This window comes from Orycteropus afer, unplaced genomic scaffold (genome assembly GCF_000298275.1).
Source record: "Orycteropus afer afer isolate SDZICR_OR568_19922 unplaced genomic scaffold, OryAfe1.0 scaffold00015, whole genome shotgun sequence".
NCBI lineage: Eukaryota > Metazoa > Chordata > Mammalia > Tubulidentata > Orycteropodidae > Orycteropus > Orycteropus afer.
In genome coordinates, this window is record NW_006921602.1 from 10,957,676 (window position 1) to 10,974,946 (window position 17,271).

Consider the following 17,271-nt stretch of genomic DNA (forward strand, 5'->3'; position numbering starts at 1 on the left):
GGTACCATGGACTGCCAAAAGAACTAACAGATCTGTCTGGGAGGCAGTGCAGCCAGAATGCTCCTTGGAAGCAAGAATGGCCAGACTTCGTCTCACCTACTTTGGTCATGTTGTCAGAAGGGACCATTCCCTGGAGAAGGATGTCATGCTTGGTAAGGTGGAGGGCCAACGAAAGAGGGGTTGGCCTTCAACGAGATGGATTGACACAGTGGCTGGGACGATGGGCTCAAGTATAGCAGGGATCATGGAGCTGGCGCGGGATTGGGCGGAGTTTCATTCTGCTGTGCATGGGGTCGCTATGAGTCAGAAATGACTCGACAGCACCTAACAATAATAAGCACAGCACAGCTTTTTCAACTTTCTTTATTAGTTTTCCTTTTATACCAGTTCACTCTGTACTATAAGGATATTTCTGCTCTGCTCTTGGCAAGGGTTATGATCTTAGCAAGCCTCTTTTATATATACAAATACATATATATGCCAAACTCTCTGTCATTGAGTCAATTCAGACTCATAGTGACCCCCATTGGGTTTCCAAGGCTGTAAATCTTTATGGAAGCAGCCTGTTCCATCTTTAAAATTTAAAAAAAGACATTTTTTGGCAATGAACCTTTAAAAGATTCTCAACCTTTTAAGGATTAAAAAATAATAAAACTTAAAATCATTATAAGATACCATTTTATGAAGTGTGAAGAAAATCAAATATGTATGTTGTTGTTGTTAGGTGTCGTCAAGTCGTTTCCGACTCATAGAGACCCCATACACAGCAGAAGGAAACACCGCCCGATCCGGTGCCAGCTCCATGATCCCTGCTATACTTGAGCTCATCATCGCAGCCACCGTGTCAGTCCATCTTGTTGAAGGCCTCCCCCTCTTTCGTCGACCCTCCACACTACCAAGCATGACATCCTTCTTCAGAGAATGGTCCCCTCTGACAACATGACTAAAGTAGGTGAGACGAAGTCTGGCCATTCTCGCTTCCAAGGAGCATTTCAGCTGCACTGCCTCCAGGACAAATCTGTTAGTTCTTTTAGTAGTCCATGGTACTTTCAGCATTCTCCACCAGCACCACAACTCAAAAGCATCAACTCTTCTTAGGTCTTCTTATTCATTGTCCACTCTCACAAGGCTTAAGAGGCAATTGAAAATATCATGGCTTGTGTCAGGCGCACCTTAGTCCACAAGGAGACATCCTTGCTCCTCAGTACTTGAAAGAGTTCCTTTGCAGCCAACCTGCCCAGTGCAAATATGTATGGAAAGAATTAATTCAAGGGACAAAGGACTACGGGAACCTAAGCCTACATGATTCTGAGACCAGAAGAACTAGATGGTGCCCAGCTACCAATGCCAGTGACTTAGAAAGGGAACAAAATTGGAGATCCTGGATAGAGTGGGAGAAAAAGTGTGGAACAAAATTCAAAAACATATACAAGACCAGGATTACTGGTCTGATAGAGATGGGTGAAGGAAGGTTGGGCAATCCTACTTCCGTAGTGATACTGCCTCGGAAACCCAAGGAGGGGTCGCTATGAGTTGGGGTCGCTATGAGTTGGGGCCGACTCGACGGCAAACAACAACAACAGAGATGGGTGAAACCCCAGAGACTTTGGCCTTGAATCACCCTTTGGGCCTGGAATCAGACTCATTCTTGTGGCTCAGTTCTTAGCCAAACAACAGACAGGCCTATCAGCTGAGCAACTGTATCAGGGAGATGCACTCCTTATAACAGTCAACCGTGAGATCAGAAGGGTAGCATTTGCACTGGAGAAAGTTAGGCAGGCACGAGCTTAGAGATAAGAAGGGAGCTTAGAGATAAGAAGGACGCAGGGAAGGGGTAACTGTATGGAGGAGGTGAGAGGAGAGCTTTAATACTGTAGGGATTGTAATCAGTGTCAACAAACAAAGCGTATATGAACTATTAAATGTAAAACGAATCTGCTTTATAAAATTGCAGGCAAATCACAATAAAAAGTTTTTTTTTTAAAAAAAAAACTGCAAGGAAAAGGACAGCGGCCCAGAGAAGGGGTATATGTGCATGGCAGGGGTCTCTACTCTTTTCTTCATGGAGAATCATTTTTACTAATTTGCTCCTTTATAGATCCAACTTCTGAAATGTTTTTCCTATGAAATAAACTGGATATATTAAGTAAAAAAAAGATACCATGTTACACTCACTAAACAGGCAAAAAATTAAGTATGACCATACCAAGTGAACCACTATGGAAAACAATTTGGAATTATCTGGTAAAATGGGAGTGATAAATGTCCAGCAATTCCACTCCAAGGTACACACCCTGGAGAAATTGGTACATATGTACACTCACATGTACAAGAACATTCGTAGCAGCAATGTTCTTAATGGTAAAAACCTGGAAACTGGAATTCACACGAAGAAAATGAGCAGAAGGGAGCTACAAAGTCACGACATAGCAGAATCTTTACAGACTGAAATAAAAATTGCCCAAGCCTGAAATAAAACGTAACTTTTTTGCATGATAATTCACAGTCTTCTACTGGGAGAACAATGTTTAAGCAATTTTATGATAAAATTGAGTAGGATTAAGAGTTGTTCTGGGAAACTCCTCATTTACCTATCTCTGCCCCCAGATGACAATTAGTTAAGTTCATTTTTGGTTAGTTAAGATGACCCACTAGTGACTTTTAACTGTTTATTTTCATATTCAGCATAACAATAATGTAACTAGTATCTTTTCTTAAAAAATGCCTGGCCAAGAAGTGAATCATTTCATTGGTTTTGCAGAGGCCTTTTCCCCTGCAGTAGATTGAAATAAAACGTTGACATGGCATTACTAAATTTCTTGACAAGCTGTTTTAAGCAAAATGCACCATTGAATAAAAATATCGGACACAACATAAGAGTATGGTTGTATTTACGTAAAGTTAAAAAATGGGCAAAACAAAATTCTTCTTTAGTAATGCAAAAAAGAAAAGAAAAGTCACCACTAGAAGCCAGGTTAGTGATAGATATACCGCCTATGGAAGGGATTGCTTTCAATCTTCTGGAAACAGGCGTTGTTGTTGTTGTTAGATAGGTAAATCCAGTTATTTGAAACAACTTAGCATTCTAGAAGGAGCTCTGGTAGCTTAGTGGCTAAGCCACTTGACTGCTAACCAGAAGGCTGGTGGTTCAAACCCACCAGCCACTCCTCAGAAGGAAGACTGGGCAATCTACTTCCGTAGTGATACTGCTTCGGAAACCCAAGAAGGGGTCGCTATGAGTCGGGTCCTACTCGACGGCACATAACAACAACAGCCACCATTCTAGAAAGAAAGGCACTCTGGTGGTGTGGTGGGTAAGGCAATTGGATGGTAACCAGGTCAGTGGTTCAAAGCCACCGCCACCAGCTGCTACGGGGTAGGAAGAGGCAATCGACTTCCGTGGAGATTTCCCAAAAACAAAAACCAAACTCACCAATGTGGAGTCGGATCCGACTTATAGCGACCCATCCCTTGGTTTTTCCAGGCAGTTATCACTACGGAAGTAAATGGCCCAATCTTCTTCTGAGGAGTGGCTGGTGGATTTTGAACCGCTAGACTTCTGGTTAGCTAACAGTCAAATGCCTTATGCACCACGCCACCAGAGCTCCCTGTAAAGATTTACAGCTTAGGAAATCCAGTGGGAGTCGCTCTAAGTCAGAAATGACTCGATGGCTGTGAGTTTGGTTTTGGACCAATTAAAGAAACGTGTGGAAAAGTTTGGTTTTTTTTTTGGAACAGCATAAAAGCGTGTAAGTAATCAACACTGAAGCAGCAAGGTAACCCATTTGCTTAATGTTCTTAAGAACAAAGATAACTAAAAAACAAACGCCAAACCCACTGTGGTCAAATTGATTCCAATTCAATAGCTACGTTTAAACATAGAACCAGTTCTCCAGTAGTTTCCAAACAGAAGTAGATACGTTCGTTGTTGGTTCTACAGAATATAGATATCTAAATTACCAGCCCTAAGCCCTACCAGCTCCAAGCTTTACTGCGAATCAGACACTATTACCAGTATAGAACTGTAACTCCTTGACGTACGACGTAAGAAACCCAACTTAAGTCTTACTTTCACACACTTATTAGCCTTGCTAGGAGCAAGGCCTCAAAAAATTAGTTTAAGACTCAGAGTTGTTCCTCTCCACGGAAATCTTTAGTAAAAGGCGAAAGATTTATACGATCTGAAGAGAAACCAGAGTATGCTTCTTAGCGTCTTCACGCAGTCCTCAGGTAAATACAACTCCTAGTTCACTGATGGTGGCTATACACCCACAAAAGATACTATCCAGATAAGTTCATCCAAGGAATTTTCTAAATACCATTTTCATAAATGTTATAAAAATTGAGTAGAAATAAATAGTTTTAAAATTAATTTAAAAATAATAATGGTACTTTGAGCAGTGTATTGTGGGTATGCAAATGACGTGAGTATCGCCTTTTAGACTCCGGAAATACCTTAGTATTCACACAATGCCTTTGGGCCACCATTAGGGGGCGAATCTCAGGCTTGGCAGGCTGGGATCTAAACCCGGTCCTGGTCAACCTGAGAGTCTGATTTTATCTTTTCGTACTTTGGAACTTGAAGTATGATTTTTTTTAAATAAAGCAGTTTTCTAATAGTTGGAGCAGGGGTAGGGAGAAAATAACAGGGATTGTTAACACCAAATTAAGAATGTTGGTTACCACCGGTGGGGAGTGATGGGCGTGACTGGGGAGGAGCCGGAAGAAGATTTCTAAGGTGTCCTCAGGATCTTAAATTGGGAGGGAGGCATCAGAGTTTCATTTTATTACTTTCTGTTTTGAATTATGTATACAGTAAATACTTTTGTCTGTAGGATAGACTTAAATTTAATAAATAAATAAACGGTGGGATTGGAAACTACCACCATCAATATAATGAGAGGGGATGTTTTCTATACAACCCTGTACCCTCCCACCTTTGCCAAGATAGTGTCTGTGGGGAAGTGTTTCTTTGCTCCTGGTCTCAGGGGAAATTCTTCTGGCTTCACTTTTCTCTACTGGGGCAATTATCACTAAGGAGAGAATGAGAGAAAGAAATGAGACACAAGGTTAATGTTGGGCTTTTAGTTTTTCCAGACTCTAGAGTCCTCTAGGGTCAGAGACGTCTGAATCCAAAGTGTGACCGTTCCACTGTGTGGCCGTTTTCCATTCGCATGCAGCTGGCTGTTCAAACCCACCAGCCACTTCTCGGAAGGAAGGTTGGGCAATCTACTTCCGAAGTGATACCTCCTTGGAAACCCAAGGAGGGGTCAGGGGTCGCTATGCGTTGGGTAGGCTCCACTGGCACATAACAACAACAACAACAACATCAACATAGTGTTGGTGCAAACAGTTAAGCTATTGGCTGCTAACCTAAAGGTGGTGGTGGTGGTTATTATGTGCTGTCAAGTCCGACCCGACTCATAGCGACCCCTCCTTGGGTTTCGGAGGCAGTATCACTATGGAAGTAGATTACCCGATATTCCTTCCGAGGAGTGGTTGGTGGGTTTGAACCACCAGGCTTCTAGTTAGCAGTCAAGTGCCTTACCTGGTTTTACAGGAGAAAGACCTGATGATCTGCTTCTTTAAAGATTACAGCCAAGAAAAGCCTTTGGAGAAATTCTGCTCTGTCACATGGGGTCACCATGTGACTCAATGGAACCTAATAACAAAAGTACTATTAAAAAAAAAAAATTCAGTGAACAGTGATGGTTAATTAAAAAGTCTTCTAAAATAAAGTCCTATGGGGATTTGATTAATTTTTTTATTATATCGAGTCTTCCCAGTAATGAACATTGTAAATCTTCCCCTTTATTGAGGCCTACTTTTGTCTTCTAATCCAGTTTATAATTTTACCTTAAAGGGTTTTTGTTCAAAACTCACTGCCATCGAGTTAGTTTGACTCACAGAGACCCTCCCCTTTAGGTTTTCACAGTGGTAAATCTTTACAGAAGTAGATTGCCCCATCTTCCTTCTGCGGAGCAGCTTGTGGGTTTGAACCACCAACCTTGTGGTTGGCAGTCAACTGCCTTAGGCACCATGACACCAGGAGCTCCTGTATCCAAAAAACCAAACCAAATCTGGTGCCATGGAGTCAATTTCAACTCACAGTGGCCCTGTAGAACAGTGGCATTTCTAGGTTGGTGTCACCCAGTGCAGTTAATCATGGTGTCACCCCTTCCCCCATGGACTTCCTCCTGTACCAGACTATACAGATGTCTTGGTAATGTTCATTATCAATTTTAATCATAGAATAATATGTGATAAATATAGTTGTAAATTGCTTAACTGTAGTATTTATTAGAGTATATGAATACTAACAAAATTGTTCTGTAAAACTGAAACAGAATTCTGCAGGTCCCAAAGGGTTAAATGAAAGCCCTAATTGTAAAGCTAAAATCAAGCCTAGCTGGTAACTTACATCCTGGAACAGGGGATGAACAACCTTCCCCTAGTTCCCTTCTTTGCTTTTTGCAGGATGTTTTCAGGATGCTCTTTTTCAGAACGTTTCTTTTCACAGGATGTTTCTGCAGAACCGTTTCTTTGCAGGCAAGCCTAAAGCACTTACTCCCAGCACCCCGAATACTTCATAACACCACTCCAATCCTCATCCATTTTGTGAATAAAGATGAAGCCCCTTCTTTCTGTCCCAAACCCTTTACAAATCCCAGCAAATCCTTGTTGAGAAAGAGACCGGAAGCTAACTAGCATAGGTGAAAGCCCTTTTCCATATCTCCCTAGAAAGCCTCCCCCACCTTCTCCTTTTCTTTTTAATAAACTGGTTTGTGTGGACACTGCCTCTCCTGCTCAATTCTTTGTCATCGGAAGACAAGGACCCTTGCTCAAGGTCCCAGGACTCCTGGTGACAAAATCTTTTTACCTTGAATCACATTACTAGTAACTGAGGGGAAGTCTGAGTTTTCTCCTCCTTTCTCTTAAATTACCATTTCATTAGTTAAAAAAAAAAGTTACTGACACAGGTTCACAAATACTAATTACCACAATGTTGTAGCTAAAAAAAAAAAAAAAACCTGCAATATCTGGGGATAGGGCACTAAGAAGAAGAGCTAAAAAAAAAAAAAAAAAAAGTTGTAGCTAAGACACCAGAAAATTCTACAAAATCAGTGACTATATGACACCAGCAAAGAAAACAAAAGTGCAGTGCTGATAGTGTATGCAGACGAAACCATGTGATTTGAAGTGTCATTGTAATTGGATAATAATGACAGCTCTGACCAGAACACTTTAGATGGTTCAAAAAGTAAACTAGCATAGAGTTTTAGCCGTGTAGGTGTGTTGATACATGTAAGCTGGACTTACTGAAAATGTTTTTGTTGTGATAACTAATTATAGGGATTTTTTATAAAAGATAATAAATTTCGGCTGAAACATGGTACAAAGAGTATATAGATAGGCGTTTTGGCGTCACTCTCTCTGCCAGTGTCACACAGCGCAGTCAAACCCCCAGCACTCCCCTAGTGATGCCACTGCTGAAGGACAAGAGTAGAACTGCTCCATAGCACTGCTGAGGTTGGAAACCTTTATAGAAGCAGACTGCCACATTTTTCTCCTGCAGAGCGGCTGGTTAGTTCAAACTGCTGACCTTTCAGTTACCAGCCAAGTGCATATGTTGTTGTTAGTTTTTGTCAAGTTGGTTCCAACTCATAGTTACACTGCGTACAACAGAATGAAACACCATACGTCCCATGCCATCCTCACAATGTACCCCTAATATATAGCAGTTTTTGTGGCTAGCAGATTTTTTAAACTATAATTTAGAATTGCTCAGTGTTGGTATATAGTAATGCAGTTGAATTTTGTTTATTGGTCTTGCATTCAGAAATCTTAAACTCTTTCCTTCTAATAGGTAGATAAGCATATTATCTGATAGTGACAACTTTTTTTTTCTTGTTTGACTTTGCTGGTTGGTAATTCTGGTAGAGACATTGAACTGAAGCTATCATACTCGCTGCCGTCGAGTCAGATCTGACTCATAGCGACACCTCCTTGGGTTTCTCAGGCAGTATCACTACGGAAGTAGATTGCCCAACCTTCCTTCTGAGGGGTGGCTGGTGGGTTTGAACTGCCATCCTTCTGGTTAGCAGTCAAATGCCTTAGGCACTATGCCACCAGAGTTCCCGAAGCTATGATAGTGGGTATATATATATTTTTTATTGTTCTGATCACGTTGTTGTTGTTGTTTGTTAGGTGCCGTCGAGTTAGCTCTGACTCACAGTGACCCTGTGTACAACAGAACAAAATGCTGCCTGGTTCTGCCATCCTCATAGTTATTGCCATGCTTGAGCCCATTGTCACAGCCACTGTGTCAATCCATCTCATTGAGGGTCTTCCCTTTCTTTGCTGACCTCTACTTTACCAAGCATGATACCCTACTCCAGAAACTGGTCCCTTCTGACAACATGACCAAAGTACAAGAGATGAAGTCTGGCCATTCTTGCTTCAAAGGAGCATTCTGGCTGTACTTCCTCCAAGACGGAATTGTTTGTTCTCTGGCAATCCATGGTATTTTTAGTATTCTTCATTAACACTACAATTAAAAGGCATTAATTCTTTGGTCTTCCTTATCCAGTGTCCAGCATCCCATGCATATGAGACTATTGAAAATACCATGGCTTGAGTCAGGTACACTTTAGTCTTCAAAGTGACATCCTTGCTCTTTAACACTTTGAAGAGGTCTTTTGCAGCACATTTGCCCAGTGCAATTATCTTCTGATTTCTGACTGCTTCCAAGGGTGTTGATTGTGCAACCAGGTAAAATGAAATCCCTGACAACTTCAATCTTTTTTCCATTTATCATGATGTTGCTTATTGGTCCAGTTGTGTTTGGTTACTTAGTGCCACTCTGACAGGAATATGCCACAAATGGGATGGCCTTAACAAACAGGAATTTATTCTTACAATTTGGAGGCTTTAAGTCTGAGTTCAAAATGCCAGGCTCTAGGGGCTGGGTGAAAGCCCCTTGACATTGGGGTCCAGCCCTGCCTCTTGCTCCTGGCCTACTGAAGCTAGAGGATTTTCTTCATTCAGGAAGCTACTTGCTGCTAAGGCTAACAAGCCCAAGGTTGACAAATAAAATGGCACAGTCCTGATGTTGCCAAACCACATGGCAGGCCATTAATTCAAGTTCATTGTAAGTCCCAAGGTCAGCAGAGCATGGCAGACTGCTGAACAATGACATAGCTACATGCAGGGTCCAAGCGTGCCATAAGCTAGAGACCATTCCCCAAGGCTTCTGCTTATATACAAGAAGAAGACCACATTCCCTAAGGCAGCTACTCAGCTGCTTGTGGTAGAGCCCACCATGGAGTTGACTGCCAGTCTCATCATGGGGAATAACTACCACCAGCTGCCCAGCCACTCAACCAGGCCCAGCCATGTTGACACACAAACATAACCACCACAAGTTGTGAGGATTTTTGTTTTCTTTTTGTTGAGGTATAATTCATATTGAACACTGTTGTCTTTGAGCTGTATCAGTAAATGCTTCAAGTCACCTTCACTTTCATCAAACAAGGTTGTGTCATCTGCATATCATAGGTTGTTAATGAGTCTTCCTCCAATCCTGATGCCATGTTCTTCTTCATATAGTCTAGCTTCTTGGATTATTTACTCTGATTATAGCTTCTGATGATAACTTTCATTAAATGCCAAGTTTGCTATATTCTCAGTGGCAGCTTCCTGGACTTACGGCCTGTGCACAGGACATGAAGTCAAAGGGCCTGGTTCTTGGTTTAGTGCTCTACTGTTGTCTTCATAAGATTCTTAATAGTATATATATTGTTTTTTGGGCAAGGGGCCCTGCACTTTCATTTTTACTGGACTTCAAAAGGCTTCTGGTATCTGATTAAGCTGGGTCCATTCTATTCCTAGTTTGCTTCATAGTATATATATGAGTGTTGAGATGGTCATAAGTTTTTCCTCTTTTAATCTGTTAATGTTGAAAATTGGATGAACAGATTTTCATGTTAAATTAACCCTGCATTCATAGCCTAAACCCAGTTTGGTCATAATGTATGTTTTAAAAGTAAACTATTTTTTTGGAATAATTTTACATTTACAGAAAAATTGAGAAGGTGGTGTAGGAGTTCCCATATACTCCACCAGTTACGCCTGTTATTAACATGTTACATTAAACCAAAAACCAAACTCACTGCCATGGAGTTGATTCTGACTCGTAGCAGCCCCCTTTGGGTTTCTGAGGGAGTAAATCTTTACAGAAGTAGATCACCCAGTCTTCCTTCCGCAGAGTGGCTAGTGGGTTTGAACTACCAAACTTCTGGCTAGCAGTCTGATTCCTAGTACACTATGCCACCAGAGCTCCTTAACATGTTACATTTATATGGTATATTTGTCACAATTCCCAATTAGTAGAGCCTTTCCCTTCAGCACCAATATTCTGCATTGTCTGTTTGGAGCCCTGGGGGTTTTATACCCTGGGGCAATATTCCAAAGTATGATTTGTGGCTGTTCCTTTGAGAAGTGGGAGAAAGGTCATTGTGTGAAAGAGGAGGTGGACAGGAATTCTTCTAAAGATTTATTTTAATAATGAGTCTGTCAAGAGGTCAAGTATCTGGATTCCTTGAAGGGACTGCATCTGCATACCCTTTGGACAATCTTTGTACACCCCAGTTAAAAGTCCTTGGTGGTAAATGACTGCATCCAAGTAAATGCCTTTACTAAATGCCTGAAGCTAATAAAAGGAAATAAACACAGGGAGGGAGACTTTTGGCATGATAGAATAAGGAGCTCCACCAACCTGCTTCCCAGAAAAACTGGTAAGAATTAAAAATTTAAACAACATTTAAAGTTTCTGGAAATAGTCTTAAGGACATACAACAAATGAAGAGTCCTTTATTTAAGAAAATCTACTAAAATTTGGTAAGAACATCAGGAGTATGTAGTATTTGAACATGGGCTACACCCACTTCCTCCCCTTTCCCAGCTCAGTAATGTAGAAACTTCGCTCCAGACTGGAGCAGTCAAGAATATAGGGCTTCTTCTCTCCCCAACTCCCAGTTGGAGGGCAATTTTCTCAGAAAGGGCATTATATCAGCATTTTTCATCTTGCCTCAGGTACTCAGGCACCTGTTGTGGAGGTTAAATTCCCAGTGAGTGGAGGCTCCCTTTTTCCACCTGACCCCCACTCATGAGATGGAGGCTTTACCCTGGGCCTGGTGCCACCAAGAATACTGGGGTCCCTTGTCCCAGCCAGAAGAGGCAAGTCAAAAAGACTTGAGGCTACTGCTACCCTCTATCAGCTCCTAAAGTAGAAGTGTCACTCAGAAAGAAGTTAGCTATTGTCTCAACTCCATCTCCAGAGCCATAGTCCAGGGATCATTCTTGGGGTAGTGGTGGGGTTGGAGAGAAGCAGGCCATAAGAAAGGAACTGACTTGATTTACAACAAAGCACAGAGAAATTAAAGCCTATAGATGCTCTCTAAAACAGTGGAGGTTGTGGTCAAGGGCAATTGGGAGGAGAATGGAGATTCTCTGGTCATATAAGCTAACTTGTAGGTTTGCTAGAGAACCAGGGAAAGAGACAGCTGGGAAGAGCCTATGTGGGATCTCAAACCCAGACCTTGGGAACTATCCCTTCAAAGGAGACCAAATTTGATTGGTTTGATCTGTAGAACAATTTATGCCCCAGGACATTGTTGTAAAAGGTAGAGCAAAACCCAAATCCACTGCTGCCAGGTCAATTCTGACTCACAGTGACTCTATAGGACAAAGTAGAACTGCCCCATAGAATTTCTAAGGTTGCAAATCTTTACAGAAGCAGACTGACACATCTTTCTCCTGTGGAGCCACTAGTGGGTTTGAACCACTGACCTTTCAGTTAGCAGTCCAGCACTTTAACCACTGCACCACCAGGGCTCTCTAAATGATCAGCCTATAATTAGCTGGTAAGCAGCTAAATGTGGTCAGGGAAACAGACAGTCAAAAAGAGCACTGTGAAAACCACTATCATCTCAGGATAACTGTGGGACTACCCAAAGTTGTACCCCATGAGGAGCAACATCAGAGACTTAACACTGTGAGGTGAAGAGGGGCAGGTGGGTAGATTCCACTAAAATAACGCAGTCAGTCACTAAACAAGTAAACAAATAACAAAACAAGACCTAGAGTGAGGGGCTAGTAAGAATTGCTACAATATATTATATAAAATGTTTGGTTTCCAACAAAAATTAGGAGACATGCAAAGAAACAGAAAAGTATGATCCATATACTGGAAAGAAAGCAGACAACAGAAACTGCCTGTGGAAGTGGCTACATGTCAGATTTAACAGACAAAAACTTCAAAGTAACCATTATAAAGATATTCAAGGAACTAAAGGAAACCATGATAAAAGAAATAAAGGAAGCTATGATGACAATGGTGCACCAAATAGAGAATATATAAATAGTTACTGATATTCTCAGTAAAGAGATAGAAGATAATAAATAGCATCAAATAGGATAGCTGAAGTTGAAAAGTACAATAACTAAAATATAAAATTCACTAGAGTGGCTCAGTAGTACATTTGAACTGGCTGAAGAAAGAATCAGTGAATGTGAAGATGGATCAATAGAGATTATGAAATCCAAAGAACAGAGAGAAAAATGAAGGAAGAAAATGAACAGAGCCTGAGGCATGTGGGACACCATTAAGCACACTAACTCAAGAAATGGGAGTGCCAGAAGGAGAGGAGAGAGAGAGAAAGAAAAAATACACAACATAGCAAAATTTATGGAATGCGGCTAAAGCAGTGCTTAGAGAGAAATTTATAGTTTCAATTGCCTACATTAATAAAGAAGAGAGATCTCAAAACAATTACCTAATCATACAGTTTAAGACACTGGAGAAAGAAGTGCAATTATGTTAATAAGGTACATGGCATCCTTGCAGTGGTGTTGTTGTTATATGCCATCGAGCCAGACCTGACTCATAGCGACCGCTCCTTGGGTTTCCGAGGCTGTATCACTATGGAAGTAGATTGCCCAACCTTCCTTCTGAGGAGTAGGACCATGGAAATAAGGTGTATAAAACTCTAATATATATATATATATATATATATATATTTGTTGTTGTTATATGCCACCGAGCCAGACTCGACTCATAGCGACCCCTCCTTGGGTTTCCGAGGCAGTATCACTCTGGAAGTAGATTGCCCAACCTTCCTTCCGAGGAGTGGCTGGTGGGTTTGTACCGCCAGCCTTCTGGTTAGCAGTCAAGTGCCTTAGACACTATGCTACCAGAGCTCCCAGATACATACATATATATATATATATATATATATATATACACACACACACGTACATATATATATATATATATATACACACACACACACATATATACACACACACACAGCTATATATATATATATATATATATAGCAACCCCTATACCTGTGGTTTGGAAGGAAGACTGGACAATCTACTTCTGTAGAGATACCGTCTTGAAAGCCCAAGAAGGGGTCGCTATGAGTCGGATCCAACTGGATGGCAGTGAGTTTGGTTTTTTGGAGTTTATGCCTGTGGTTGGGAGCTCTGGTGGCATAGTGCCTAGGGCATTTGACTGCTAACCAGAAGGCTGGCAGTTCAAGTCCACCAGCCACTTCTCAGAAGGAAGACTGGGCAATCTACTTCTGTAGAGATACCGCCGTGGTAACCCAAGTAGGGGTTTCTATAAGTCAAATCAACTTGAGGGCAGTGAGTTTGGTTTAGTTTGGTATACCTGTGGTATAAATCCATTTGGGAATGGATTTTCTTTGTTATGTTAAATGAGACAGTATTAGTGTAGAGTGTGTTTTAAGCCAATCTTGGAGATACAAAAAGAGTAGATTGAGCAATCAAACAACAAGAAATGGATACCGTACCACATGAAGATGGCCAAGGAACCAAGGAATAGAATGGAAAAGATGACGGACCCTCCCCCAGAGCCAATAGAGTGAAAAAGCCTTCCCCTGTAGCTAGCACCCTGAATTTGGACTTCTAGCCTCCTCAACTGTGAGAAAGCAAATTTGTTTGTGAAAGTCACCCACTTGTGATATTTCTATTATAGTGGCACTAGATAACTAAGACAAGTCCCCAAGACTTTTGGGGCACGATGGGTCTTATCTGGGAGGTCTGGTGGTATAGTGCCTAAGGCATTTGACTGCTGCACAGAAGGCTGGCAGTTCAAATCTACCAGCCACTCTTCGGAAGGAACACTGGGCAATCTATTTCCGTAGAGATACTGCCTTGGAAACCCAAGGAGGGGTCACTGTGAGTTAGAATTGACTCAACAACAGTAAGTTTGGTTTTGTTTATGGGCCTTATCTGAGCCCACAGGTCTCTCAGACATTCTCTGGTGGTGGTGGCCCAGTCTAGAATTCATGGCAGCCAGAAGTTTGAGATGGTCTCCTAAAGCAGCCTCTACCAAAAGTCTGGCCTGGGGAGCTAGTAGTGTCTGGTCTTATCCTACCTCCCAAAGTCATGAATATATATATTCTAATGGCCTGGGCCATGTCTCCTCTGAGCTCAGGGCCCAGCCCAGCCCTGATGTGAAAGGAGGGGAAGTTTTTCCTCAAAGGATCCTGTTGGGGTGGGTATAGACTGTTGAGGGGGGCTTCTTGGTCTAGGAATTCTGCAATGGCCTGTACTTAGATTTCCATATAACCATGAGGCCAGATGTGAGAATTTCTCTAATGAGGTTCTGAGAAAGGAGAGAGGTTGTGAGTCTAGTTCCTTCCTTCCTAGGAGGTAGGTCAAAGTTCCTCTCCCTCCTTCCCTACCTTACCCACCCCCCAGGTTCTCTGTCAGAGGGGGCCTGCTTAGTCACCTAGTGCTGCTGGCATAGTGCCTAAAGCATTTGACTATTAACCAGAAGGTTTGTGGTTCAAACCCCTCAGTCACTCCATAGAAGGAATATGGGCCAATCTACTTCTGTAAACATTTACTGCCTCAGAAACCCAATGGGGGTCACTATGAGTCGGAATTGACTTGATGGCAGTGAATTTGGGTGGTTCAACCACTCCTTGGAAGGAAGATGGGGTAATCTACTTCCATAGTGATACTGCCTTGGAAACCCAAGGAGGGGTCGCTATGAGTTGGATCCGACTCGACGGCAGTGATTTGTTTTGGTTTTTTGGTATAACAGAAGTACCACAAGTAAATAGATTTTCTCAAAGGTTAGGAGGCTGTTAGGTGCTGTCAAGCCAATTCTGTTTCATAAAGACCCTATGCACAGCAGAAGGAATGTTCTGTTGTTCAGTTCTTTGCCATCTTCACAATCACTGCTACACTAGAGCCCATCTCTTCAGCCACTGTCAATCCATCTTGTTGAGGGTCTTCTTTTTTGCTGACCCTCTATTTTACTAAGCATGATGTCTTTCTCCAGGGACTGGTCCTTCCTGATAATATGTTCAAAGTACGTGAGACAAAGTCTCACCATTCTTGCTTCTAAGGAACATGCTGGCTGTACTTGCTCTAAGACAGATTTGTTCATTTTGCTGGCAGTCTATGGTATATTTAATATTCTTCACTAACACCGTAATTCAAAGGCATCAATTCTTCTTCGGGCATCCTTATTCATTGTCCAGCTTTCGCATGCATACAAGGCAATTGAAAATACCATGGCTTAGGTCAGGCACGCCTTAGTCCTCAAGGTGACAACTTATCTTCTCAAAATAAGAAGAAACAGCTGTAAACCCCTATTAAGAGCTGGAACGTGGAATGCATGAAGTATGAATCTAGGAAAATTGGAAGTTGTCAAAAATGAAATGGAATGCATAAAGGTAGATATTTTAGGCATTAGTGAGATGAAATGGACTGGTATTGACCATTTTGAATCATATAATCATATGTTCTACTATGTCAAGAATGACAAATTGAAGAAGACTGGCATCACATTCATTGTCAATAAGAACATTTCAAGATCTGTCCTGAAGTACAATGCTGTCTGGACAGGATAATATCAATATGCCTACAAGTAAGACCAGTTAATATGACTGCACAAAGGTCGTGGAGGAGGCATCATGTGACCTCCTCCAGCCTCAGGAGGGGGAAACAGAATCACCATTGGCAGCCCAAGGCTGATTCCTATGAGGCCAGCCATGCCACCACCCTCAAACCTTTTCACCAATTTTGACACCAACCACCCCTCCCACAGCACTCTACTTCTCTTCTGGGTTTGATAATACATTGCAATGCCCACACAGAATTCACAGACAATACTTACAATTATGCGGTTTATTAGGGAAGTTGTTGTTAGGTGCCATTGAGTCAGCTCTGACCCATAGTGACCCTGTATGTACAACAGAATGAAACACTGTCTGGTCCTGTGCCAGCCTCAGAATCCTTGCTATGCCTGAGCCCATTATTGCAGACACTGTATGAATCCATATTAGGGAAGCAACAAGTTACAATTCAGGTTGAGGAACGCTCAGGATACAATTCTATAATCGGGACAGCCTCTCCTCTGCCATGCTCACAGGCATGCCTCTTTGACCTTGGCCGGCCTCCGCCCTAATTGGTCAAGTGTTACAAAGCTCTTTTAGCTCTGCCGGTAGGTGTGCCTAGGTGCACATCACTCCATCAGCAAGCCTCCTGCCCCAAAGCACCCAGCTTTCTGGTTGTGTGGGCTGGCAAGCCCCACACTCTGTCTTGTGCTGGTCTGTCGGTTCTGCTGCCTCTGCTGACACCTCAGTGCAGAGATCTCAGGGCCAAGGATGGGCTCCATTCCTAGTTCTTCTCTGTCTTGATGGTAGTGAGATCCCCACCCCCTTTTGCCTCTGGGAGGGCTCATTTTAAGCCTAGCGGAATGACAAAACTGACCAATCCCAAAATTAGAGTTTTATACACCTTATTTCCATGGTCCTACTCCTCAGAAGGAAGGTTGGGCAATCTACTTCCATAGTGATACGGCCTCAGAAACCCCAGGAGGGGTCACTATGAGTCAGATCTGGCTCTACGGCGTATAACAACACCACCACTGCAAGGATGCCATGTACCTTATTAACATTCCTAACAAGATTTCCAGTCCCCTTGGTGGGCCACAGCCCTTTATATTTGCATAGTCCCACCCAGTCATCTGATGGGAGTCACAAAGACCATGGCTAGAAAAGCCATACCAAGTAATTCACTGCACCACAACTCAACCAACCAAACACAACCACTGCTGTGGAGTCGGATCCGACTCATAGCAACCCCTCCTTGGGTTTCTGAGGCAGTATCACTACAGAAGTAGATTGCCCAACCTTCCTTCCAGGGAGTGGCTGGTGGGTTTGA

General features: G+C 42.3%; 1 non-coding gene across 1 annotated transcript; it reads right to left on the reverse strand.

The window, feature by feature from the left end:
• Window positions 1-4,084: 4,084 nt before the first annotated feature.
• Window positions 4,085-4,201, reverse strand: LOC122151891. The gene has a single exon (XR_006164329.1). It is a non-coding gene; the product is annotated as a U5 spliceosomal RNA (small nuclear RNA).
• Window positions 4,202-17,271: the final 13,070 nt, after the last annotated feature.